This window comes from Canis lupus, chromosome 12 (assembly GCF_048164855.1).
Source record: "Canis lupus baileyi chromosome 12, mCanLup2.hap1, whole genome shotgun sequence".
Lineage (NCBI taxonomy): Eukaryota > Metazoa > Chordata > Mammalia > Carnivora > Canidae > Canis > Canis lupus.
The window spans coordinates 50486454-50512286 of NC_132849.1; the positions used below are offsets into that span (position 1 = coordinate 50486454).

General features: G+C 42.4%; 1 protein-coding gene across 1 annotated transcript in view; it reads left to right on the forward strand.

Annotated features, from left to right (window-relative positions):
• OSR1 (odd-skipped related transcription factor 1) overlaps nt 1-25833 on the forward strand; it is a 365031-nt gene that overhangs the window by 153720 nt on the left and 185478 nt on the right. Inside the window, 1 exon segment of the mRNA XM_072770986.1 lies at nt 18040-18137. The gene's annotated coding sequence lies outside the window, so the exon portion shown is untranslated.

Consider the following 25833-nt stretch of genomic DNA (forward strand, 5'->3'; position numbering starts at 1 on the left):
CACTGGGGACAGCTGGAGCCCAGTAATAAAGGCTGCATTCCTGGCTGCCCCCCAAGGATTGTCCAGCAGAGGTAGAATCAGGGGGTTCTCTTGCTCATTGATTGACGTGCCCCTAGAGAGGAACTCCCTGAACTTCTGGCTGTGTAGGCATGCTTTTCCCAGGGATCCTGGGGGATACAGGGTAGAGAAGGGCAGGGGCATTGAGTGAGTTTTGTGCTTGAGGCAGAAGCAGTCAGCTAGGTGAGTCAGAAGGCTCATGGACCAAAGCGATGTGAACCAGGGAACCAGAAGAGCAAAGGGCATCACTTTCTAGAAAGCAGCATTCTATCAGGGAGGCCCTGGGAAGATCCCTGGTGTGCTGAGTGAATCCAGTGAGAACAGAGGCTTCTCCAAGTTTCTTTCTCACCAAGGAAAAGTGCTGCTGGGAGAAGAAGCAGGGGCTGGCAGGTACCCCCAAAGCATTCCCCACTCATATTCATGAGAAAGACCCATGCAAAGACAAAGCCCCTGTGCTTTCTTGCAGATTCTGCTGAAAACCTAGAAGACCATACCAAGGCTGAGTGAGATGCATAGTAGGGCCATGGGAACACTCCTTCTAACATTTTTACTTTATATCTGAGATTTGCCTCTTTGCCAGGGCCAAACACCAGGCCATCTGCCTCTCTGTATCCCTGTAGTTTGATAAGCACGGAGTTGGGCTTGCCAGGTGCCCCCAGAGAGACTGCACCTTCCATATTGGCAGCTTTGTCATTTGATCCCTTGTTATACATATAGTGGTGGTGAAGAACATGGTGCATTTGGTTTTGGCGGAGCTTTTCTGAACAGGGTCCCTTGTTGCTCTTCTGATTTGCTCACAGCATGAGTGTGAAGGCTTTCTATCTTGGAAAGACCAGAACAGGGTATGTGGCAGGAGAGTCATGGCTCCCACTCTCCATGTTGCCTTTTGATTTTATTATGGGGCTTTGCTCAAACAAAACAAAACAGAAACAAACATGAAAAAAAAAAAAAAAACCAACAAACCTCCACCATCTTGCTGTTCTCGTCCTACTGTCTTTCAAGACACTGTTTGAGTCCTCTCTTATCCGGGAAAATTATCCAGGCCCTAGGCCCCTGATTACACCAGCCTCTTGGTATCTCCCTTCCCTCTGGTCTCCTACTGTGTCTAAAGCCAGCTCACACCTCACCACAGAATTCATCTCTGACTGCAGCATGCTCCACAGGAGGGTGGTTGGGCTCCTCTTCCCTTAGACACAGCCTACCAGGAACCGAGCTGGCTGGCTGTCTTCTGTCTAGACTCTCTGGGAAGGCGCATCCAGGGAGAAGACGACCCAGGGACTAGGACCAGGCCACACAGCTCATCTCTGTCTGAATCACATCATGTCACATGAGTCCTATATTTGTAACCTTGGAGAAGGTTACAAAATTAGTGGATGAAATAAATGCCGCAGATGCTACCTATTAGAGAAGAATTTCATGTAGCAGGCCATGAGAATTTTGTTTGCAAAATAAGACCTAATTAGTTTGGCTTATGCTACAACACAATGAATTAAAGCGACAGGGTAATGAATAATGAGAGTCTGAGTCTCTTTCCTGATGTCACTTCTATTTGCCAACATCTATTTGAAACCAGCTTCGAACGTCTTTCCTCAATATTCACCTGCCCCTTAAGTGAGATGATTCTAAAAAAGCTATTTTTTTTCCATGTGGTCTTATTTCGTCTGGCTGCTAGGGAATCTTGGCTTTGACTCCCTCCCTACTGGTCTGCTGAGAAAGTTAGAGGCGTCTGCTTCTGCTTTGCCATCCATCCATCATCCATCCATCCTTCTGTCTATCTAATAAACCTCTGTGTGAGACGTGATGTGCCAGGTCCTGTTCTCAGTTTTAAAGAATCCAAGTGAAAGACGTGGTGCTGCTCTTTAGGAACTGGCAGCCTCATGGGGCAGGCAGAGAAGAGTGTCCTCAGTGCTAGAAGCCATCTGTGTGCTGAGTGTTAGCAAGAAGAGAAGTGTGTACTCAGCTTGGGGGTAGCGAGAAGAGATTCACTGAGTCTTGAAGGGCAAGTAGGAATTTTGGTAACTGGAAATTACTGGCGAATGTAACTGAAGGATGACATCAGGTCTTTATCCTAGAGATATTGCTCTGGGAGCATGGTAGGGGATAGATTGGAGGGGGGCTGTGTCCAGACCAGGAGGATACTACCAAATGATCTGGCAAGAGAAGTCTGGGATCTGAACTAAGAGCCAGTGAGAAGGATGGCAAAAGATTTGAATAAGGTAGACTTGAGAACTTTGGAGACTGATTGGAGGTTAGAGATAGAGCAAGCAAGAGTGGGTGGGATGACCCTGGGTTTTCTGGCTTGGTGCCTAGGATGTTGGTGACACTATTTCCCAGAATAGAGAACACAAGAAGAGATACAGATGTGAAGAGAAGAAAGAGGGAAGTCACAGAGCTGACATTTGTTTAGCACCAGCATGGGCCTAAACCCTAATCTCATGGTGTCTCCATAAGGGAAATATAATGATGCCATTTTACAGATGAAGAAACCAAGGCACAGAGAAGTTAAGTAACTTTTCCAAATAAGTGGCAGAGTAGTTTGTCTCCTGGGCTGATCCTGTCCTGCATTAGAGATGATGGACTCATTTTGGTCTCTGCAAAAGCCAAGTGCCTGGTAGACAGTTGCATGTTGGTATCTTTCTCAAAATGATAAAGGCACCTTTCTACTGGACCACTTGGGACAATTAAAATATGAAATTTATAAAGGGTTTCTTCAAAGATCTCAGCTACACATTTTGGCTGCTTGCTTTCTACAAATAAAGTTGTGAAATGCCTCTTTCTCCTGTATGTGTGGGATGCCTCCAGCTTCACTTCCATCCAATTGGACACATATTTATTGGAGATCTACTACTTGGTGCTCTGCTGTGTGCAATATCGTGATAAACAAGACAGACATAATCTCTTCATCCCAGAGTTTACAACGTGCAGTGCTCTCAAGAACTGATTTTGGAAGGGAGCTGATATTGGTTGTTTTTTACTGGGTGACAGTATCAGCCCCCATGTCTCCTTTTTTAAGCTTTAGTTTTCACTGTGAGATAAAGACTGTTAGTTGCTGGAGGTAGGATTATAGCAGGAAGAGAGGGATTTTGAGAGAGAATGGGGTTGGTGACAGGCAGAGGGGTCTTCCAGAGACCTCTAAAATGTCTCCGAGCTCTTGGCAGCCACCTTCTCCACCAGGTAACACAAGCCCTGCCCCTCAGAGGCTTCCCACTGATCCTTCCCGCCTGAGATTTTGCCTCTCTCCAAGCATGCACTGTTGTTGGGAGCTGTTGAAATGTGCAACAGCTCCATGGCCGGTCCCAATATTCTTTTCCTTGGTTCAGTCCCAAACCTCCGACCAAACATCTGGTCTCACCAGACTAGACCTGTAGTGTTGAAAGTCAGAGGAGAAGAAAATAGACCAGAAATCATGAAATGCTTCCTGACAGCATGAGTCTCCAGGGGGAATGTGGCTCTTCAAGGGGAGACTCTTAGCCAGGAGGTAGATCAAACGCGGCAAGGAGCATTGGACAGAACAATCCAACTGTCAGGAGGATAAATAAGGTGATCTCTTGGATGCTTTCCATCTCTCACTTCTAAGATTTCCTGACCTCTCTGGCCCTTCGGAGTTTGTTAAGGATGAGCAGCTGCTTCCGAGCAGGATGGACAGCTTATTGTAGCTTTGGTTGGCGGTGCCGAAGCCCTGCGTTTTCTCAGGGAGCAGATTAGGGTCCGTCCTCTGGTCTCCATGTGTGGTTTAGAGGAAACTCGGCAATTTTATCCCACAGAACTCAGAACTCCTGCTTGTTTTCCTGGAAGCTTCTCCTTTTTAAGACACACAGAAGGTCTTTACACAACAGCTCACCTCGCAAGCTGTGTGAGTGAACTTCTTGGTCACTGAAGCCCTTGCTTCTCATCCAGGTTGGTGGGGACTGCCTTCGATCTTCCTACTTCAGACATGGTCTCCCTGTGACAAAACTTCATTACTGCTCGCTCTGGCCCCCCAAGTGAGTCCACATTTCGGACGTGGCATGCTGACCTTTCAACCAACAAGAGAGCATCAATGCCGTTACGTGATCCCTCCAGATTACGGTTTCTAATTTAGCATGCTTCCTCTGTGGGGACCATCCAAGAGAGAGATTTCTCACGTGAAATTATTTTTGGAGACTCTCCAAATCAACAAGTCCCTTCTCTAGCCTCAAGGGGTCGGAGGGCTGTGGATTTGCCAAAGTTAATAATATTAATCTGTCCATCATATTAGAGATTCATTGTGTTGGAGAATAAAGGGCGTTATTCTCTCCAGGCCTGATCCTGCATGACACTGCTTTCTTCTCTGCTATGTCAATCCTGTGGGGTGCTTTGGGGTGGACCACTGAATCCTAGATCACCCTTTCCCTAGGATTTCAAGTCCTACGGTGATATGCAATCATAAACAGCCATGAGACCGTTGTGTTCCTCAGTGCCTCTAGCCTTACAGCTTTTCTGAATGAAGTTCTAAGTCCTTTCAGGGTTGCCTGTGATGTGGAAGATGAGCTTTGTGGACTTGGGGTATAGTTATTAGGAGATCAGCTCCCACAATAGGTGGTTGGGATCGTCGCCTTTTGTTAATTCATGATCCAATAATTGAAAGTTAAACTATTAGCCCAGGAGAAAGAGGGAAGAATATTTTTTAAGCATTTCCAAGTACTTGGTGTAACAAACATTGTTTAACTCTCCTAACAACAATACAGGGTAGGGGTAATTTTTATCCATGTTTTACAAATGAGGAAGGATAGCCACACACAGCAGAGGAACTTGCTCAAGATCACATAGCTAATATGGGGGGTGAAGCCAGGATGTGAACACTCACCTTCTATCTTTCTAAATATCATGAGTGTTCAGGTGTTCCTTCAAGTTTGTAACTTTATTAGTGTTTAACACAGATATCAGCTGTCCTGTTTTTGTCTGTTCAAGTGTGCAAGGGATTGGATAGTACCTACCTACATTGGAAAAAGCAGTCGACTTGACTGCATCCACTGATGCAAATGCTAATCTCATCCAGAAACACCCTCACAGACTTCCAGAAATAACTATTTAAATGAGTACCCCATGGCACAATTGAGTTGTCATGTAAAATTGACCATCACAATGTGGAACATTCAGGAAATGAAAATATGTGTATGCAATAACTCAAACAGGAATCGGAGGCATCTAGTGGGGTTTGGAGAAAACATTCACCACATTATCTTTATATTACATTAAGTATGGCAAGAATTTTAATATATGAATCCCTGGGGAAAACATAAATATATTTATCATTTTTATCCTCTTTGAACATAACTTTTTATTTTCTTTATTTTTTTTAATTCAATTAGCCAACATAGAGTACATCATCAGTTTCAGGTTTAGTGTGCAATAATTCATCAGTTGTGTATAACACCAGGGCTCATCACATCACATGCCCTCCTTAATGCTCATCACCCAGTATAACTTTTAAAAAAATATTTTTTATGCTTGAAATGGCTGCACACAAATCCTCATCAATATTTTTTAATGCTGATTGCTTGAAAACCTTGATAGTCACCATTTAAGATAAATGATGTTCACACACATTCTCAAAGAAATAATGCTTGCTCAGCATTATAACAAAATGGCAGAAGAGCTTATATATTTTTTTATTGTCCTCCAGTAGATAGAAACACTTTCTTTCCTTTAACTAGAATACAGGTGATTCAGCCTCTTTAAAGATTAAATTAACATGTCAAGGGTGTGATACATTCTTTGCATCTAATCTGTTTCTCTTTTTTCAGCAGTACATGCAATGTTGAAATTTCATATGATAATGTAATTGAATTTCAAATCCCATTGAATTTTTCACAGAAATTTCAAAATGATAATTTTCAGTTGTTGCTCTACTCAACTCAGTGATTCGGTCTTTTGTATTCAAACTAAAATATTTATATATTATCAGTGAAGCATTATTTTATTTTATTTATTTCATTTATTATGTTCAGTAAAGCGTTTTTAACTTTGCTTTTCCAAAGTTGAATTTTTGCCTTGACCTTTTGCATAAACCTTCTGGGTGCACTTTGGTGCATTTTTGTGGGGACTTAGCAATTTTATTTTATTTTATTTATTTTATTTTATTTTATTTTATTTTATTTTATTTTATTTTATTTTTTTTATGGTGAAGACTTAGCAATTTTAGATTAAGTGGATTCAAGTGTCAATTAATTAAGCCATTTCCTGAAGCTAATAGTTTCCCTTATGCAAATCAGCAAAGTGGAACTTACTCCTCTCTTTCACTCCCTTCTGCCCTCTCAAATTTTTCAGGTCTTCCTTTATGGGCTTACAACTTCTTTAAAACTCTTCCTTTAGGTATCCAGGATAATTTTTTGTAAAACAACACAGAATTGTATTCTGATCCAGGTTCTTCACTGTAATTGTGGTACATGGGTTTAATTAGGATTGCCATCCTGATAACATGGTTTCGTGTGAAATTCACACATTTAGATAAGAGAATTCTCTGTGAACAAAGCATTAGCTGCACCCCATGATGATGAGAAAGGCAGAGGTTTTGTTGTCCCAGTTTCCTCTCACTGCAGCCAACACCCCTGGTCACAAACAGACTGCATTCCTTCAATATCATACCACGTGTGGGCTTTTAGCACTTTATAAATATTGTGCCTCCAATAGTTTATTTTGGAACTTTTTTGCGAACAAATAGTGTTTTTCCAACTATTTCTTTCTCAGTCATACTAACAAGTGTTATTAATTGAACATAGTTACTAATATTTATAGATTCATAAGCTAGCATGAAAGCATTTTTAAGTTTAATGATTTCTTAGATTAGTATGTGAGTCACTGGACATGTTGACTACTTCCTAACAGTGCCGTTCAAAAGCAGAAACTTCCCTATTTCTTTGCGCTTTTTGCCCTAGACTGCTGATAATCTTTCAGACTAGTGTAAAATGGCCAGTTCTGCAATTCTGTGAGGCATCGTGCCTGCACCTATTAACTGACCTCATAAAGTCTTAAGCTTAGCTGATGAATCTATGACCACTCACATGAAAGAATTTCGATCTTTATTATTCTGAACTTATGGATGCACGAGCCTGTTCAAATCTTTTCCTTTGTAAGAGAGGTACTTTGGAGTGATGCCTGCCATAGCTTTTTGTTGACATCATTGCTCCATTTAATACATTTTCTAAGCAAAGAAGACATTTAGATTAAAGAATTTTGTGGACAGACAAATCCAATTTGAGATAGTCCTCATTACATTGCCAAATTGGTGACGTATTTAGACTACTCTGCTTATCATGTATGAATCTTCTAATTTTCTAGCTTAAATCAGAGAGTGGTCCTTTATGGTAAAAAAACAAATGCCTGTAAAAATTGAATAAATTTGTAGATCAAGTAATTAAAGTTACCATAAGATTTTGAGCTTCAGAAAATTATCTGCATTTAAGTTGCACAACACTTAAAATTAAGGATATGGTAGCAAAATAAAAATATTTAGATATTAATTGTATTTAGTTAAATGACTGAAACTCCAAAATGATTTCAAAATATATATAGTACTCATACTCATATGTACAAAAAATCTTGAAAAACTAATATCTAGAAGGTATAAATATATATAATAAATTCATGAATACTATTAACAAATTGATTTAATAAAATTATATTCAGTATTACTTGGTTTTAGAAATATTACTTTAAAAATCTCAAAACATAATAATTTATTATGAAGTCCTACCAGGAATCGGACTTTGGTAATTTCTTCTTTTTTAGATTTCTAAAATTTATTTATTCATGAGAGACACACAGAGAGAGGCAGAGGCACAGGCAGAGGGAGAAGCAGGCTCCATGCAGGGAGCCCAACGTGGGACTCGATCCCGGGTCTCCAGGATCATACCCTGGGCTGAAGGCGGCACTAAACTGCTGAGCCACCTGGGCTGCCCTAAGCTGCAGACTTGGGAGCACAGGCTTTTATGGGTTTATATGAAGATAGATGAGTATAGCAATGAAGAGGCTTGGCTTTGGAATCAGACTGATGTGAATTCAAATCCACGTGTTGCCACTTGTTAGCCTTGTGACTTTAAGCAAATTACATAACTATATGGATCTTGATGGCTTATAAAAGATGAATAACAGTGTCTGCCTCCTAGAGTTATGAGGATGGACTAAGCATTTATATATGCTTAGCCTAGGATCTGGTAATAGGTATTCATTCAGTACCTATTTCAGCTTCTGCTGCTACTAATTCTGGTACTATCATTAGTGCATTTTTCACAGGAGGTTACAATGCCTTACTGCTTAGTGGGCAGTGCTCCTTCCTCCTTTATTTTTTGGGGGTACAGGAGCATTTCCATTAATATATCTGAAATCCATTAGGGAAACTGATTATCTCTGATGACAGCCAGCAGCAAGGTTTCTATCACTATTTTTGTAAACATTTGCAAAGCAAAACAAAGATTTCAAGGAAATTTGATGTAATTCAAGACCTTGAACAAAATTTTCAGAGAATTTGAAGATTATGCCATAAAATTTCATCATGAATTGTTCAAAGGATTTTTAAATCCTGATGATCTCCACATTCCTTTGCAGGAAGCATATGTTCTGAAACTCCCCATCTGATTGATCATAGAATGGGGTTTTTTTCTTTTTTATCCTTGATTTTAGAGGTAATGTGTACATTTTTAAGAGTTAAATGCTTACTCTTACAAATGTAATATATGACCTGACTCCAGGCTTGTTTTCTCTCACATTTAGAAATAATACTTCCAATGGCACACAAGATCACCCCAAATTAAGCCTTGGGGTTCACCCAGTCTTCTGCCATTAATACCAGGCTTACTGGCTAGGTAGGCAGTTAGCTAGTGGACAATGGGTTTCATGACATTTACATTTAATGAGATGGAAAAAAAAAAGACAGGTATTTGTATTGGTCTTTTCTATTTATACAGTGTCTGCACATTCTTCATCTCATTGATCCTAAGGACATCTCATAAGGCTTTCACATCTTGTGGACGAAAAAACCACATCTGCTAGGTCAAGGGACCCACAGTAGGTCATCCTCCTATTAAGAGGAAGTGCTTGGGATCCCTGGGTGGCGCAGCGGTTTGGCGCCTGCCTTTGGCCCAGGGCGCGATCCTGGAGACCCGGGATCGAGTCCCACGTCGGGCTCCCGGTGCATGGAGCCTGCTTCTCCCTCTGCCTATGTCTCTGCCTCTCTCTCTCTCTCTCTCTCTCTCTGTGTGACTATCATAAATAAATAAAGAAAAAAATATTAAAAAAAAAAAGAGGAAGTGCTTCAGTGCACACTCTTTAAACTGTACCTTAACAATAGGCTGTTATGGGGCTCGGGGCGGGGGGGGATGCTGCCCATGATTCCTGCCTATGATCAGGAATAGCTGAACTTTTCTCAAAATACAGCATGTCAGTGTGAGAAGGACCTGGGGAATATAAAACCAGTCTCTTTAAAACAAAACAAAACAAAACAAAACAAAACAAAAAACAGTCTCCTTGAAGCTGTCAAGGTATATGGCTCTTGGGTGCTAGATCCAGGGTTAAAATCAAGGCTTTCTGATACCTAGTCTAGGATTCTTTCCACTAAGTTTTTGCTACTGGCTTTAAATTCTGTCATTTTCTTTATGGAGATGGGCTGCTTATTTCACCCATTCTCATTTGTTCTATACCTGGTGAGAATTTCCCCTGGGACAAAGCACATTACTTAAATTCTCCCTGACCTTCTGAAAGAGCATGTCTTTAACTGGGGCTGTCCTTCCTTCCTTCCACCTTGCTGAGCTGAGAATTCTTTAGGGGTAGGAAATTGTGGCTGCTATTGAGAATGATAAAACTTGAAGTGTTTAAATCATGATGGGGAGACCTTGAAAATGTACATGATTACCTGTTGCTAATGGCAATTTTCCAGAGGTAAGTGGATGGAGTGTGAACTTGAGACAGTACCAGGGATTTCATACAACCAGTGCGCTGGCCCTCGAGGCTTGAGGATTGAGAGTAGCACTGCCAGGGAATACTCTCCATTCCAGATCCCCTCATGCCTCCTTATAATAACCAGTTGACGACTGACCCTGCATATGAAGAGAAAGATTCAACATTTCTTCACAAAAACTTCTGGTTTCAACTTCTCATATGCATATTGGCAATAGCCAATTATTGGATTAAATGTTAAATTTTAAGAAATGGGTTTTAGGGGTGCCTGGGTGGCACAGTTGGTTAGACATGTGACTCTGCTTCGGCTCAGGTCATAATCTTGGGGTTGTGAGATTGAGCCCTGCATCAGGCTCTGTGCTCAGTGGGGAATCTGTTTGAGACCCTCTCTCCCTCTAGCCCTCCCCCTGACTCTCTTCCTCTCTTTTTCTCTCTCTCTTAAATAATCTTAAAAAAAAAAAAAAAAAAAAAAGAAACAGATTTTAGTCACACGTCTCACTCCACCTTGGTCAAGTAACTAAAAGTGCACTTTTTGGTTGATATGGCATTGGCATTTTTCACTCCTGCATGGGATCTGATGCTGCATCTCAGTAACAGAAGACCAGGCGAGGAGCCAGGAGGGTGGGATTGAAACGAGACAGACATCTGTTTGGAAAACTCAAGCTCATCTCTCATTCCCCAAAGCTCCTCATCAAGGTTAAATAAGAAAACATTTGGCTTCCACTTTTCTATCTTGAACTCCTAAAACTGTCCTGAACTATGTAATCATGGTTTCTTGATAACGCTGGGCCAAGGGCAGATCAGGTGTCTCTGCTTTACCTGGCCTGACTGAGTGTAATAATCAAGTTCAACACTTGTCAGGTTTCCCCTTGCCTTTGTGTGGTTTCGATAGAGTTTCAGAAAGCTTCTAAAGGCTGAGCCATAAATAAAACAAGATTGCACACAGGGTCTTGGAAAATGCAACGTTCACAAAGCCCCAGATGCAGAGCGGAGGGAATTCGGAGTGAAATATTTAATTACTTCACCATTGGAAACTAATTACCAATTGGGGAGTGTTTTCATTTATGGAACGTAGATTGATTAGCAGGATCCTCGAAGTTCGTTTCCTTACTACTGATTACATCTTTCGTAGAAGAAAAATGGGTTAGTTTTAACAAGCTTGAGTCAGACTGCAGACAAGCAGGGTTACCGAAGAGGGATTGCCCAGGATTAGTGTTATTCAATAGGCAAAGGGGTATTGAGTTCAGATTTTTTTTCCCCCATAGACTATTAGAGATAAATCTTACGTTTGGGATTTTTACTCTTCGGTAATAGGCAAAGTTGTATTTTCCATTCAGGAAGTTAATTTGTTTGTTCCACAAAATGTTTCAATCAATGTTCTACATGTTCAGTGACCTGGAGCCCCCAGGCGAAGTTCTGGCCCACATACCGGACATAGATACATTGTTTAAAGTCCAAGTTTGGGAAATTAAGTCCACTGAAATTTAAAAGCTGTGGCTCGTGATGTGGTCGGCTGAGCAACAGGAGTCACGTTCTGATGGGTAGAACTTGGTGGGGAGACTTTGGTGGGCAGAAGGGCACTATTTGGCTTCATATTCCCAGGCTGGCTTCTCCTCAAGATAGCTCCCTATCACCCTAGGGTTCAGTCCCTTTATCCCCTTAGTCAATTGCCCTTGAGAATGCTTCCTGATCTCTCCTAAGGCAGAAAATGATGTCAGGACCCAGACACCAGGTGGCTGTGGCCCTTGAGATGATGCTGTGCAGGCAGAGGCATTCCTCTGTTGGGGTGAGGCTCTTGCTGGGTAACAGTAGGAGGTATTCTGACACAGGGGAAGAACGCTGCAAAGAGGGCAGGACACCTGGCTTCCAGTTCTGAATTGGCCACTCACCATGAGTCTTTGGGTCTATTAATCGATCGTTTGAGTTCATTCCTCCCATATGAGGATTATGTGCAATAGGGAATACGGGAGGGTATTGAAAGCCTACTTTAAGGCTTAAAGTATTTAGTCTGAATACTTTAATTCAAATTAAAAGAATTCTTACAATTGCATTGGCTACCAAGAGCAATCATTTGGATGCTGCAAATGGTGATGTAGACAAGGCATATCCCTTCCTGCCTGGTTGCGCTCCATACTGGAATTGGCGTTTCTATTTTGAGATGGAGGCAAAGTTGTAAACTCTAGTCAGTGAGTCAGAAAGACCTTCCTCCAGGCAAGTGTATTCTCTGGGGTTTCAGGCTGTGCCAGAACTTTCCAGAGCAGCGAGGGCCCTGTGATTGGAGTGCTTGGGTCTGGTGGCCAGGACTTGCGTCTCACCTCTCCTGCATGGTGGGTAGCTCACCACTCACCTGGCTTGCTGGATTTTCCAGGGTTGGCTAGGGATGACCCCAGGCTAGGCCATGACCTTCCTCTAATGTGAGAGGAATGAGCTGCGTGCGATGAATGCAAGAGTAGATGCACTATTGTCCTGAAGAAGGAATTGAAACTTGAAGATTTCACACATTACTTAGATTATGACTTTTTAGGAGTGACTTAAAAATTGCTGGGAGTTGGAGTGCCCAGGTGGCTCAGTGGTTGAGCATCTGCCTTTGGCTCAGGTCGTGATCCCAGGGTCCTGAGATCGAGTCCTGCATCAAGCTCCCTGCAGGGAGCCTGTCTCTCCCTCTGCCTATGTCTCTGCCTCTCTGTGTCTCTCATGAATAAATAATTTAAAAATCTTTTTAAAAAATTGCTGGGAGTCCATTTGAGAGGCTCCAGAAGAATAGCTGTGTAGGAGCAGACGGGGTGACAGTACTGAATCACTCCGGAATATATTGCCCCATGACTATGACCCCCACACCCACCCCCAAAAGAGGGAAGATTTCTGCCTGACGTTCTCAGCCAACGCCAACATTAAAATGTTTAATGGAGACAAAACCACAAGACAAATGATAAAAACCAGAAATTTTAGAAACTAAAGGCTGAAAGAATCAAGTGAATAGAAGGAAGACAGACTTTACATTTAGAATGATAAGAAACGTAATGTTGGAACACTTAAAAATACAAAGAGAGAAGAGACAAAAGCAGTTTAAAAAGTTAAATAACTGAAAAGTCAAGAAATTTTGGCAAAACAAAAGATAAAATAAATATGAAGAGATTTAGAGAAACAACAGCATAAAAATGTAAACCTGCAAAGGCTTGGTGACCTTTGACATCAGGGAGCATTGCCCCCTCCCCCACATTTGCTATAGAAATTTCAAATGTCTGCAGATATCTAGAATATTCTAGATATTCAGGTTTTGATAGGCTTCTTTAAAAACACATCAATAGAGTTTCACAGATGATTGCTCCTTGCTGCTGTGTTGTATAGAAATTCAGGGCCGGTTTAGAGATGGGGGTAGAGACACACCGTATTGAGCCTCCAGCTCCAGAAAGCCTAAAGCATTGGAATACTGCCTCAGTCCGGGAGGGTTTATTATCTCCCTGGTAGCACAGCCAGCCAACTGAGAGAATTATCTCGTGTAGTTCTCAGAACACTATGAGAAAGGTTTTGTTAAGATTCCAGTTTTACAGGTAAGGCGGTTTAGCTAGCTCTGTTAAATAATTTGTCTGAGGTCCCCAGCTTGCAAGTGTTAGAGCTGGCACTGCGGCCCAGACCCTGACCTCCAGAGCCTGTGTTCTTAACCCTGCTCCGCCAGCCTCCTGTCTGTCTGCACTGCCACCGTGGGCTCAGCATGTACCCTGTCCCCAGAGAGTAAGACCACTTTCTTTGAAAGCAGCAGTTTGTGTTGCTTTTTCTCTTTAATCACTGGCTCTGAGTGGACGGTAACACGTGCAGTTGTCAAAGGCTATTACGACATATCAGCAGGTGGTGACATGTTGACAGGTTTGCTGGACGCCTATTACATGTGCTGGCTGGCTCCTAGAGGGCAAGGGCATGTTTTTCTAGCATTCTCCCCAGATCACCTTGAGGGTGGCACCTCACAGGGCCAGCTTTTCAATAAATGAATAGATGATTTGATTCTGCATTTCTAATTGGGCCAGAGGGACAGATCAGAGACATTTGGGGTGCTATAAAGACTGTGTCAGTTTCATTTCTTTCCTTTCTGCCTTATTCAACCATTTCTTGGAGAGTACAAGGATGATATCTGTGCTGGGACCACTGTATCCCATGGGGTGAATGGGGGCTGAGTTCTTTATAGGGGTCATGCTCACAGAACAATGGGGCAGGGGACACCCCCTGTGGTATGAGGCATGGGGTGTCCTGGGTGGCACTGCTGCCCAGAAACCTTCCTCCCTCCTGGCCTTCTCACCACAAGAATCCCTCCTTTGGTTAAGGTCTTATTTCTGGAAAACTGTTGATTATAACCCAACATGCAATCAGGAAGAAAATGCATTAACTTACTAGAAGCTTCTGACACTTGACAGTGCATGATTCATGACATGATATCTGGACCCTGATTGCTGGGAACTATGCTGTTGAGTGTGGAGGTGGATGAGAGGGATGAGAGATCTCGCTGGTGGAGGAAGGAGGACTATGTCATTGCCTCTCTGCTGGGTGGGTAGCATGGCAGTGCCATCTCCTGAGGACCACAGGGCTGTGTTTTGTTTATCCCTGTACCCCCAGCAGCCTGACATGGAAATGGTATTCCCCAAATTGAGCAGGCATTCCACCTGTAGGATGAATGAAGGTGGAAACAGGCTAGTCCTTGACTCTGTCATTATAGGGAGTGATTTTGAAAGAAACACTGGGTCAGAAATGAGAACACAGAGCAAGAGTTTGCTGAGCACAGACTGAGTACACAGCCTGTGCAGGGTGTGGTAAAGGATCTACACCCGAATCAGGCCCTGCCCTGGCCTTAGGGAGCTCCCTGGGCAGCTGGGGAGACATGTTACATGGGAAACAAGGAGTATGGTTTAAAAATCTATGTGTTTTTATATCGCCAGTAATGGGACAAATAGATATCATATGCTTCCTGGCCTGATGCACCGAGAAGGGCACATCATCACTTCTGTGGTACGCTGGCCAAAAATGCATAACCTGAATTCATCAGGGGAAAACCCAGAAAAGACCAAACTTGGTTGCCTTCAAAAATGTTAAGGTCAGGCAACATGTGATCCTGGATGGGATCTCGGAAAAAAAAATTTAAAAAAAGGAACAACCCACAAACTCTTGCTATAAAGGATGCTACTGAGATAATTAGCCAAATGTGAGTGTGATCTGTGGATTAGGTAATGATACTGTATTGGTGTTAATTTCTGATTGTAATAATTATATTGCGGTTGTATAAGGGAATGTCCTTGTTTATAGGAAATGTACAGAGATATTTAGACACTTAAGGGGCCTCGTGTCTGTAACTCAACTCTCAAAGGGTTTAGAAAAATGTAAATATGTGTATGTATTTTTGTGGGGAGGGAGAATGGTAAAGCAAATATGCTAAAGTGTTAACATTTGGGGAATCTAGGTGAAAAATATTCTGGAAATTTTTTGTACTATTCTTGCAGCATTTCCGTTAGTCTGAAGTTGTTTCAAGACAAAGAGTTTAATATACGTGTGTGTGTGTATATTCCTGCATGTATGAGAAGCCATATAGTGTGGTTAGGGACACAGGCTTGGAGGCAGGTTTCCTGGGGCCAAATCTGGCTGTACTGTTTGTGAGCTGTGCTGCTTTTTACTTAAGCAATCTGAACCTGAAAAATACAAGACAATACTGGTGCCTACATTGGTTGGTTGTGAGGATTAAATGAATGAAAACCCATGACAGGCTTAGAATGGTGAAAGCACATGGCAAGTGTGCAATAAATGTCAGCTCTTACGATATAATATATAGAGCCACCTATAATTAATAATTTGGTTATAGGGTACATGGTATATCCACATTTGTTGACCTACTGGCCATAGGAACATAACACTTTGGAGTTTAGGAATCATTTTCATATTTAACTTTTATAACTATCCCATAAAGTGTAACAGCAACAAACATTGCCCCCATGGTATTGATCTGCAAACTGAGACCAAAAAAGGTCAAGAGATAGAAGTCCCCAACAGATAATTGGCATGACCTGGAGCTGATCCCAGCTGTTCTGACAGCTAATCCTGGAGGAGATTCTTTCCTGCAGGTGACACCAGTATCACACTATCTGTCACTTTGCCTTTAATACTCTGTGAGTGAGAGATTTCCAGGAACAAAGTACCTTCAAGGGACCTTCCATCATCTGCTTCGTTACCTTTTGTCCCCTGTTGTCATGTGCATGTGTATGTGAGCATGAATTCTCCCAGCAATTACTGACTGGTTCCTTAAACCTGATTCCAAAAAGACGTGGCCGGTTGCTAATCCCGAGGCTGAAAAGCCTCCTGCTAGCTGCCTTCTGAGAGGCCTCAGTATACAATGTCAGAGGAATGTCATGTGCTCTGTCCCAGCGAGCAACTGTGCGAGTTATAGCCAGCACCTGGGCATTCTGGAGCTGTGGACTATTTGCAAGGAGCCTCCAAGTCCCTTGGAATTCACTCATCATCTGTCTCCTAAGCAAACAAACAAAACAACTCAACTAAAAACTAAAACCAAAAAAGTAACAGAGCAGTTTTCTGAGAACAGCCTTCCTCTGCATTTCAGAGAACCTAGAAACCCGATTCCTGCCTCTGTGGGTCTTATGATCTTCAGGGGGCCTCAGCTGGACAGATGTTATTACTATAAACCAATCTCTGGTAGCCTCGGGTGGAAAGGGAAGCACCTCTCAATTTGTCAGGGATCATGATACCTTCCCTGCATTTGCTCACTATTTATAATTTGCACATCTTTGTATTAGATATTTGTCTCGATTCTTGCAACAAACATTTGGGGTGGGTGGGGGATAGGGGCTGCACTTCCTACCGAGTAGCTGGTCACCCTAGGGGCTCATAGGGGTAAAGGGGTAAACAACCCACGGGCTAGAACCTGGTCCTGATCCAGTGCTACTTACTTACACTGGCTCTCCTTACCTTCCTGTTTCAGAAGTTATTTTATTTTATTGACCTTTTTTTTTTTTTTTTTAAGATTTATTTATTTGACAGAGAGAGAAAATGGAGGGAGAATGTGGGGTGAGGGGAGGGGCAGAGGGAAAGACCAAATCCTCAAGCAGACTCTGCAGAGTGCAGAGCTTGATGCAGGGCTTGATCCCATGACCTTGAGATCATGATCTGAGCTGAAACCAAGAGTTGGCCATTCAACCAAGTGACCCAGGTGCCTCAACATTGCTTATTAATTATCCTGTTTTTTTTTTTTTGTTTTTTTTTTTAAATCACTACTCATCCATTGTAGCCTACCTCATCTGGTCATCCTTTCAAGAATTTCTGGGTTATCTCACCAGCTGTGAGCCTGGAAATGCCACAGGGGGATATGGAACCCCTCTACCCATTGCTTGAAAAGAAAGAAAAGTATGAGAATAACTGTGTTGCCGACATGATCCGGAAATGCACCATAGAGCCCAGGATAAATGGTGCTTGTTGACTACTCTAGTTTGAAGTTTCTTCATACAAGTCTTCTCCATTTGCATGTCTAATTAAGAGCTAAAAATGTATTCATCCATTCAGCTATGGTGAATATCACCAAGGGTGAGGTGCTACAGTTTCCCTTTCTACCTCCTCGTGGAGGGGAGGCTCCACGTTTTAAGCTAATCAGTCTTAGGATGGAGGTTAAAGACTTGAGTTCTAGGCCTTTCTTCACCATGACCTCCTAAGATCTGTGAATTGCAATGGAGTTCATCTGTTATTTACACTTTTTATTATAATGGGAAAATAAGATGTATTCGGAAGTCTTTTGTGGGTTGCAGTGTTTCTCAAATATAAGATGATATTATGGTAATGGTAATGCCAAAGATAATAGAAACTACTTCTGAAGAATTGCTCCTCTGTCATGCTTCCTAAGTCCTCATACATGAGGAATATTAGTTCAGTGAATAGAATAGTAAATAGCCTAGGTATAAGTATGTGAATGAATGAATTGAAAGGGGTTGTAAACTACCTTTTTATAGTGTTTCTATTGAATCATGAAGTTTAGTCCCATAAACATTTTAGTAGCAGAGACTAAAATGTCATGTCTTTATGTTTTTACAGCCAACATACAGAAAGCCTCCTACTTACCCTTTAAGACTCAGCTCAGCTGTCACTTCCTCCAGGAAGCCTTCTTGGACTCACTGATCCTCCTCAGCCAGGTGGGATAAAATGGCCATTCTCTGCTTGTTATAATACATGGGCCTGCATGTTTCATGCTGTAATTACTTACGCTCTCACCCTCTGGATTCTGTCTTGATTCATCTTTGCATCCTGAATGTCCGGGGCAATTCCTGGCATGTTATTTTTGCCTTCGGAAATGTTTTCTGAATGAATGGCCAAACGTTTACCAGTTCTAACGAGGCTTGGCTTGTAAACACAATAGGAATTGAGGTCAGGGAAATGTGGTTCACTTTTTTTTTTTTTGCCATAAAGTGCTTACATATTGCACGCTAGAACACAGTGCCTCATGATTTTTTTAACCTCTTATGTGATTATCCCCACAAAAACCCCTTGGGCTAGAAAGGATATAATGACCTTGGTAGTTTTGAGCAGCTTAATATTTTCTTTACATCAAGCTTAGCCTCTTTTCATTATAAAAGAGATGACTGAGTTCATGTAAGGCAGGAAGAATCAGAAGATGTACTCTTCCCCCAGAAAGTCTTCAGAATTGCTGCCTGGCCTTCAGGGGCTCCTACCAGTGTAGGCAACATAAGAAATTGGTATGATATGGACATATTTGTACATTTTAAAAAAGATTAAACGTGATGTAGTACTGGAACTGAGCATGGGTGATTGAGGCCCTGGGTGTTATACTTTCCCTTGCTACAGGGGATGGAAAGAATATTGTTTCTCCTTAAAATGATTTATTTAAATGGGTAGGCTAGAATTCTACTTAAAACCCAGTGTCTGAATGCACCTGTTTAAGTCAGCTTCTTGTTCTCCCAGGTATTTAGGCATTGAATTTTCCCCATTAGGGAAGTGATTGACACCGTGGTCCTTACAATAACACATGATTATAACTCTGCAAATGGCAATTACATTCAATGGAAACCAGATGTTGCATGGAATTTGACTCTGTTGGTTTCTTGGTGAAGTAGATGAATTTGTAAAGTAGAAAACCACAATCATTACTCAGATGGACTATACATGAATTAATGACATAATATCTAAATCATATATGGTTGAAAATAATGATTAACTTAAACTATCAAGATAAGCTAATGAAAAACAGACTCTTAAAAAATTAAAGATATGTTTTCTTCAATATATATTTTATCAGCATGCTAATCACAAAACCAGACTTGTTTGCATGTCTCTTCAGCCCCAAATAAGAAGAAAATATTTAAAAAGAAGAGCGTTTCAGTAGTTAACGTTAAGGAGAGAGTGAACAATTATGATAGTTTTTCTTGGCTGGTGAATTTTTAGGGTGTCTGAAATCCATCTTTAAAAGATATATTGTTGTTAAGGACAGCTAGCAATGTTTTGCGCTGAATCACACAGAGACAGTATATTTCTAAGGACACATTTGGCGTACAAAGCATCAGCTTTATATGCTGGTGCAAAGCATGACCTCTCAAATAAAACTTCTTTTCCTGTCCCTTCTCTCTCCAGTGCCTAAGTGCAAATGTGTGTGCACCCACATGTGCGTGCATCCACCCACACACACTAGTGATGCCTCAGGCCAGGAAGGCAAATCAGCGTTATATTTAAACCTGCACTGTCCCTTGAAAAGCTCAACCTTCGGTGAGCAACCTCCTAAGTGGTTAAGTTTGCAAACCTTGGCCCATCATTTCCACTGTCATGAATTCTCAATGACATCATCACTGTAAAATTAGGAACTCTCTTTCTTTTCCTGCAGATGTGAAAGTTTGACATTGCATTCCATGGTCCCGTGCCACATTTCATCAGCGTTTTTCCTTTGCTTTCTCCAAAGCCTGTGGCCGCATGTGGCGTGTAGATTGCCAGTGCTGTTTGGGATCTCATATCAAATGCTGCTACCTAATCCCAGGCGGCCTTCCACAAGCCCACACCTGCAGCTCATTGAATCCTCCTGGAGTACAAAGGGCTGATTTACAGCACGAAGGATCCAGGCACTGGTTGCAGCTGGGGCTCCAGCAGGAAAAGGAAGTTGTTCATCATCTTGTGTGCATTTCATTAACAATAGTGTACCCGATATGTAGCTTATAGAATAATTTCAAATCACTGACAGAGAGCATTATGGCATTTGGCACTACTAGGAAAAATACTTCGGGATGGGCAAATTACACGTGAGCGTGAGGTTTCCATGCGATCCTCTGGAACTGTGCACACTGATTTATACCAGGTGGGTTGACCTTGCGATATTTTCTGATTCGTTGGGCATTTTCCCATTTCTCATTTCTTTCCCTTTGTCTTTGAAGCAGCCCTGGGTAGAATTGGGAGCTCCGTAGCTTTCTATTCTTTTCATGTATTGGCAACCAAGAAGTTAGGGTCACTGGTGCTAAGCATGGGGTTTTGAAACCAACTCCCTGAGGAGATGCCAGTCACTGGTGCGCTGGGAGGGCCACAACAGTGGCAGCATGTCTCTTTCTCCTCTGAGTTTCAATGGTCAAAAGAAATGAAGGAGTCCCAGGGAGATGCTGAGATCCCAGCGCTGGCTCACCACGACTCTAGGGAATAAAAAAAATGGAAGATGCTCATGCTTTCTTCTGCCTTGCTGGACTGTGCATCTGTTTGACCATTGACTTCTTCTTACCCCCAAAAAGCCCTGGTGGTAGACATGCCTGGAAGGTGATGAGGATGAGTTCAGATGAAGGAGACAAAGCCTGCCATCCCTTGCTGAGCTCCCCACATTCCCCCAATGGCCTGCTGGGCCTGTCTCCTCTGGGACCAGCATGGCTTCCAGATCAGACGCCTCACCTGTTTACCGAGAAGGCTCTGCCTTGCCAGATCTTTCCTGGGAGTATCTTGCAGATCCCAGTTGAAGGATTCTTTCAGGGAAGTGGAAAGCCTTAGAACCTCAAAACAAAAAGGCCTCAGGAGCTCTGGCTCTCTCTGGGTTTGAGGCCAAGCCCCGCATAGAAAGGACAGCAGCAATGTGTGGAATGGAAATGCCAAGGCTTCTGATTAGTTTATCATAGAGGTTTTAACTTTGACTATTTTATATATATATATATATATATATATATAATGGACAAAAATCAATAAAAATCACCATTCTCAGGGGAAAGGGAGCAGGGGAGGAAAAGCAAATTTCTTTTCACTTTGTAATGGTAAACAAACTCGGCTCAGAGCAATATCTGATGTGGCTGCATGGAGCCTGGTTTCCAGCTTCTCTTGATGTGTCAAATGTATCCCTTATGTGAATCATGGTTTAAAAATACTTTTACTCAGTGGGTTCGGGAAATCAATAAGCTTTTATGATTCTTTCCTTGCTTCACATAATTTCTGATTTCAAAAGAGACTCTGGGTATTCCTTTAAGATGTTTATATATTATGCATTTTAAAAACTAACAATTCTTCCAAGGGCTGCCCAGGCATTGTTGTTGGAGTGTGGTTTTTTTTTTCTTCCCAAGCCTGCTTGCTTGCTTGCTTTCTTTCTTTCTTTCTTTCTTTCTTTCTTTCTTTCTTTCTTTCTACATTAAGCTAATGATTATGGGGCTTACACATAAATTGAAGCCGGATTTATAAAATGCAATATAAAAATCCTCGGGAAGGAAGATAAATATAACAAGCTATGAAACTACGTTAGCCTCTTCCAGTGTTGGAATGACTACAAACGAGGAAATTAATGACCAGGATGTGTGATGTTGCCCAGGTTAGGAGCTTTGGCTCCCAGGCAGGCTGCCTTAAGACGAGCTGTCCTGCATTCCTTGATTTCTCTGAAATACAAATCTAATTGCAGATTGGAACATATCCATTTGCTCAGTCTGTAAAAATAATTTTCCCTGAATATTTACCCAAAGCGCATTATTGCTTATACAGTTGTGAAAAGCATTTAGCACTTTATAATCCCATATATGCTCCTATGTGGGCCTGGGAGTGTACTCTCCTTACAAAATTCACAAATGCCTAGAAGGCTAACAATTTTTACAAAGTGTTCCTCATGGAAAACATCTGGAAGTTTTCCAGAATGGCATTCCAGATGTTATAGTTTTAGCAGTCACAAAAGTGCACTGCACATGCTGTGAGTGCGTGTGTGTGTGTGTGTTTCCCGGTTCTACATAGTATGTTACTTACACGTACCCAGCTCTCTTTGCTCTACCTCTGGAACATTTTAGGTTTGAATTATTTAATATTTCACTTCTGGACAACTCTGCTTTCAGGGCAATTACACATCTGTAAGGAGGGAAGCATGATGTAGACTACTGTAACCAAATACGCACTGGGAGAAGGGGTTTTTAATTGGTATTTTAAAATTGATTTTTTTTTTCTCTGTGGGGTCAGAAAGAAGAATAAGCACTGGGAGAGTGAGGCCTGGATGAACCGCCTGTGTCGAGAGAGGGCTGCCCTCTGTCCCTTTCCCAGATTATACCCTGCAGAGAGGAGACTGCCCACTCCCCTGCCTTCCCCAGCTGCAGGGTGCTGGGCAGGGAGTGAGGGGCAGGCAGTGAGTGGCCAGGAGACAAGGTGTTCTCCTTTCAAACTGCTAGATGTGGCTCACTTTGGAGAAATTTAGGAAAGCATGAGGTCCATGTTAGTGCTCCTTAATCTTTCTCTTCTCCCTGTCCTCCTTCCTGCTCACCTTTTAGATTTGAGCCCTTTCTGTATCAGCCAGTCCCAGGGAAATTAATGGTCCATAGAAATTCAGCCGAGAGACTGGCCTGTTCTTAGAAGCAGCTCCTTGTGAGTCCCACCTGGTGGCAGGTCTCCTTCTCAAGACCAGGACAGAGATGGCGACAGGGAGGAGGGGAAGAAGGAAAAATCTGGTCATGAGTTAGAATGGAAATGAGCCGTGATTCAGGGAGCCATAGTGTTTTATGCTCTGAGTCATTTCCTTCACATGGGGAGATGGATGAGTGGGGATCCACCTTCTTTACAAACCAACACGTTACATTGTTACACATTACATGGAGCCAATCTTGCTTCTTATTACTGGTTACTTTGGGGGAGTAGAGAGCACATTGGGAAGGAAAAGCCTAAGAATGGGTAGTGCGGCCAATGGAATGAATGTGGGTGATGGTGATGGTCTACACTGGCTGAAGCAGCAGAGAGGTGGGGACCAGTGGAAAGTAGGGTGCAAAAGGCCTGTATGAGGGGACATAGAGCAGAAATGCTCCTGTTGCCCCCAGCCTGTGGTTACCTACACAGGACAGGGAGTCATAAGGAGGCTGCTAAAAATGACAAAGGCCATCTTGTTCTCCCATCTTTACTGCTGAGATGGGTGTTAGCTCCAGGCATTTGCCCCAGGAAATTCCCGAAGGGTTCTTGCTTAGCCTTGGAAGAGTCCAGAATCAAGACCCCTTCAAATGAAGAAGACCTGTTGCCCCAAAGGATCTGGGCTCCCCCTGCCTATGTCCAGATAATGTGTGGGATCCAACTTCCCATCAGCCTTGGACTCCGGTTCTTATAGTTACCTGGGCTCACCACTGGCTCAGAAAAACTGATCCTCCTGGACTGTCCTGATTCCTGTGTCCTGGGCACCCAGGACAGTTGGTTATCATGGTTGAAGCATGTCCCTGACTTTATGTCTATCAACATTAGAAAGGTAGTAGGGACCTTCCCTCCCTCTCACAGGGATGCCACAGCTGAGAACCTGTTTGGAGCTGGGTTCTGGGTGGCACCTAGAAGTCCTGCCACCCTGCAGTCAGACATTTACTTTAGGGGGAGTGCATGCTTCCTCAAAGGGTCCTGATCCTCCTCTTTGCTCCCATACCCTGTTCTCCAGAATGCCCAGGGGGTGCCCAGGTGGATACCTGCCCTAGAAAACCCAAGAGGGCAGTGTGGCATTATGGAAAGAACACAACACCAAGACTGAGATTGCATCTTGCTCTGATTTGTGATCAACTACAATTTCATGTGTGGGATGTATTTAATGTCTCAGTTTGTTCATCTGTAGGGTTAGTAGGGATAATAAGAAAGTAGTTCTTACACTTAGGGTTACTGTTTGTAAAACCTTCGTGCTGTGTTTGACATGTATTATTTGTTTAAAAAAAAAAAAGTTGTTTCCTCTCTGCCTCTGGGACATTCAGTCATCACCCAAAGTGAAATAAATGTCACCGTTGGTGTACAGGAAGAAGTGCCCCATGGTGGTGACCCTGGAGGCATTTCCCATTGTTTCTCCTTCCTCCTCCCTTGGTCTCTACTGCTCTGCTCTCCTGAGTTGCCTGCTCCTTCTCTGTTTCCTCCCAGGGCTGTGCCCCTTCATGTTTATGATGTTCAGCCTTCTGTCCGCGATCTTCCCCTCCATTTCCAGAGTCAATCTCATTCTTGTGGCATCAACAGGACTACCAAGGCTCCATACCCAGTGTCCACTCCATTTCTACTCATCATTGCTTCCTTGGACCATATATTTTTAGTTTAACAATATCACAAACATTGAATCTTTAGAATCTTTGTCTTCTCTGTGTCTCTCTTTCACACACACACACACACACACACACACAAATTCAGTTACTTCATACGTATTTTTCTTTTTAAAAATGTATTTATTTATTTATGATAGTCACACAGAGAGAGAGAGAGAGGCAGAGACATAGGCAGAGGGAGAAGCAGGCTCCATGCACCGGGAGCCCGACGTGGGATTTGAACCCAGGTCTCCAGGATTGTGCCCTGGGCCAAAGGCAGGCGCTAAACCGCTGTGCCACCCAGGGATCCCCATATGTATTTTTCAAAGCCAAATCATGTCATAGCCTCTCTCCTTGTCTGTTTAAATAAAATCCCGTGATAGATTTTCTTAGCTCAAATTCCACACCTCTCCAATTTACCCATACCCTTCAGGGAGATCAGTGTTATCTTTTTAAAACTCCCATTGGGTCATGATTCTCCCTAATTCAAAAGCCTTCACTATATCCTCATCATTTTCAAGTGAAGCCCAAATCACTTGATGTCCTTAGCATTTGGGTCATACTCTCTTCCAATGTAATGTTTCATCAACTCTCCTTTTTCCTCTTCCTCTTTTGGTACCCTATAGTGACACCGTGTGTCTCTAGTCCTTTGCACATGCTGGGCCTTCAGCTTCCACTAGGTTCCATCATCTGTCCTTTAGCACTCAGCCTGACTTTACCTTTGATACTTAGGCAAAATGAAAGTTATATAGTGTGCATTCATGTGTTGTAGTACATAATACCTTGTGATGTTGGTTCTCATCTGCAACTCCAATGTGTGCTACAATGTTTGGACTATCATAGAGCAAGGAATAGCCAGTTGAACAAATGAACAGCCCTCCAGTGACAGATGGCTGAGTATGCATGAACATTATGGTCACAAAGATCAGGTGCCATGAATTATGTCATTCCAAGGGCTTACAAGAGCTGATCACAGGAAAACTGGAGTGCATACTCCCAGCTCTTCAGTGAAGGTCTTGGCGTCAGATTCGGGTTCTGCCTTAAAAGAAGTTCTGAGGAATCAGAAGTTTTCCCCACCATTTTGGATGAGCTCCAGAGTGAACTTTCTGTGTACAGAATCCTGTCTTCTTGATAACTCAGAAGCTCTTTTCATTATAGGTGGGTTAATCAAAAGTAAATATAAACTGGGAAAGTTGAATTGTTTATAAACATGTTGATATCATCTTGATATTGATAGTGATGTGTCCTTGAAGGAAGGTTTAGGAAACTATGACCACATGTCTCTTGTGTCTACTGAGGCAGTTTCAAGAATTTTAATAACAAAATTCAATTATATTCCTATGCCTTTTGTCCAGAATTAAAAGAGTTG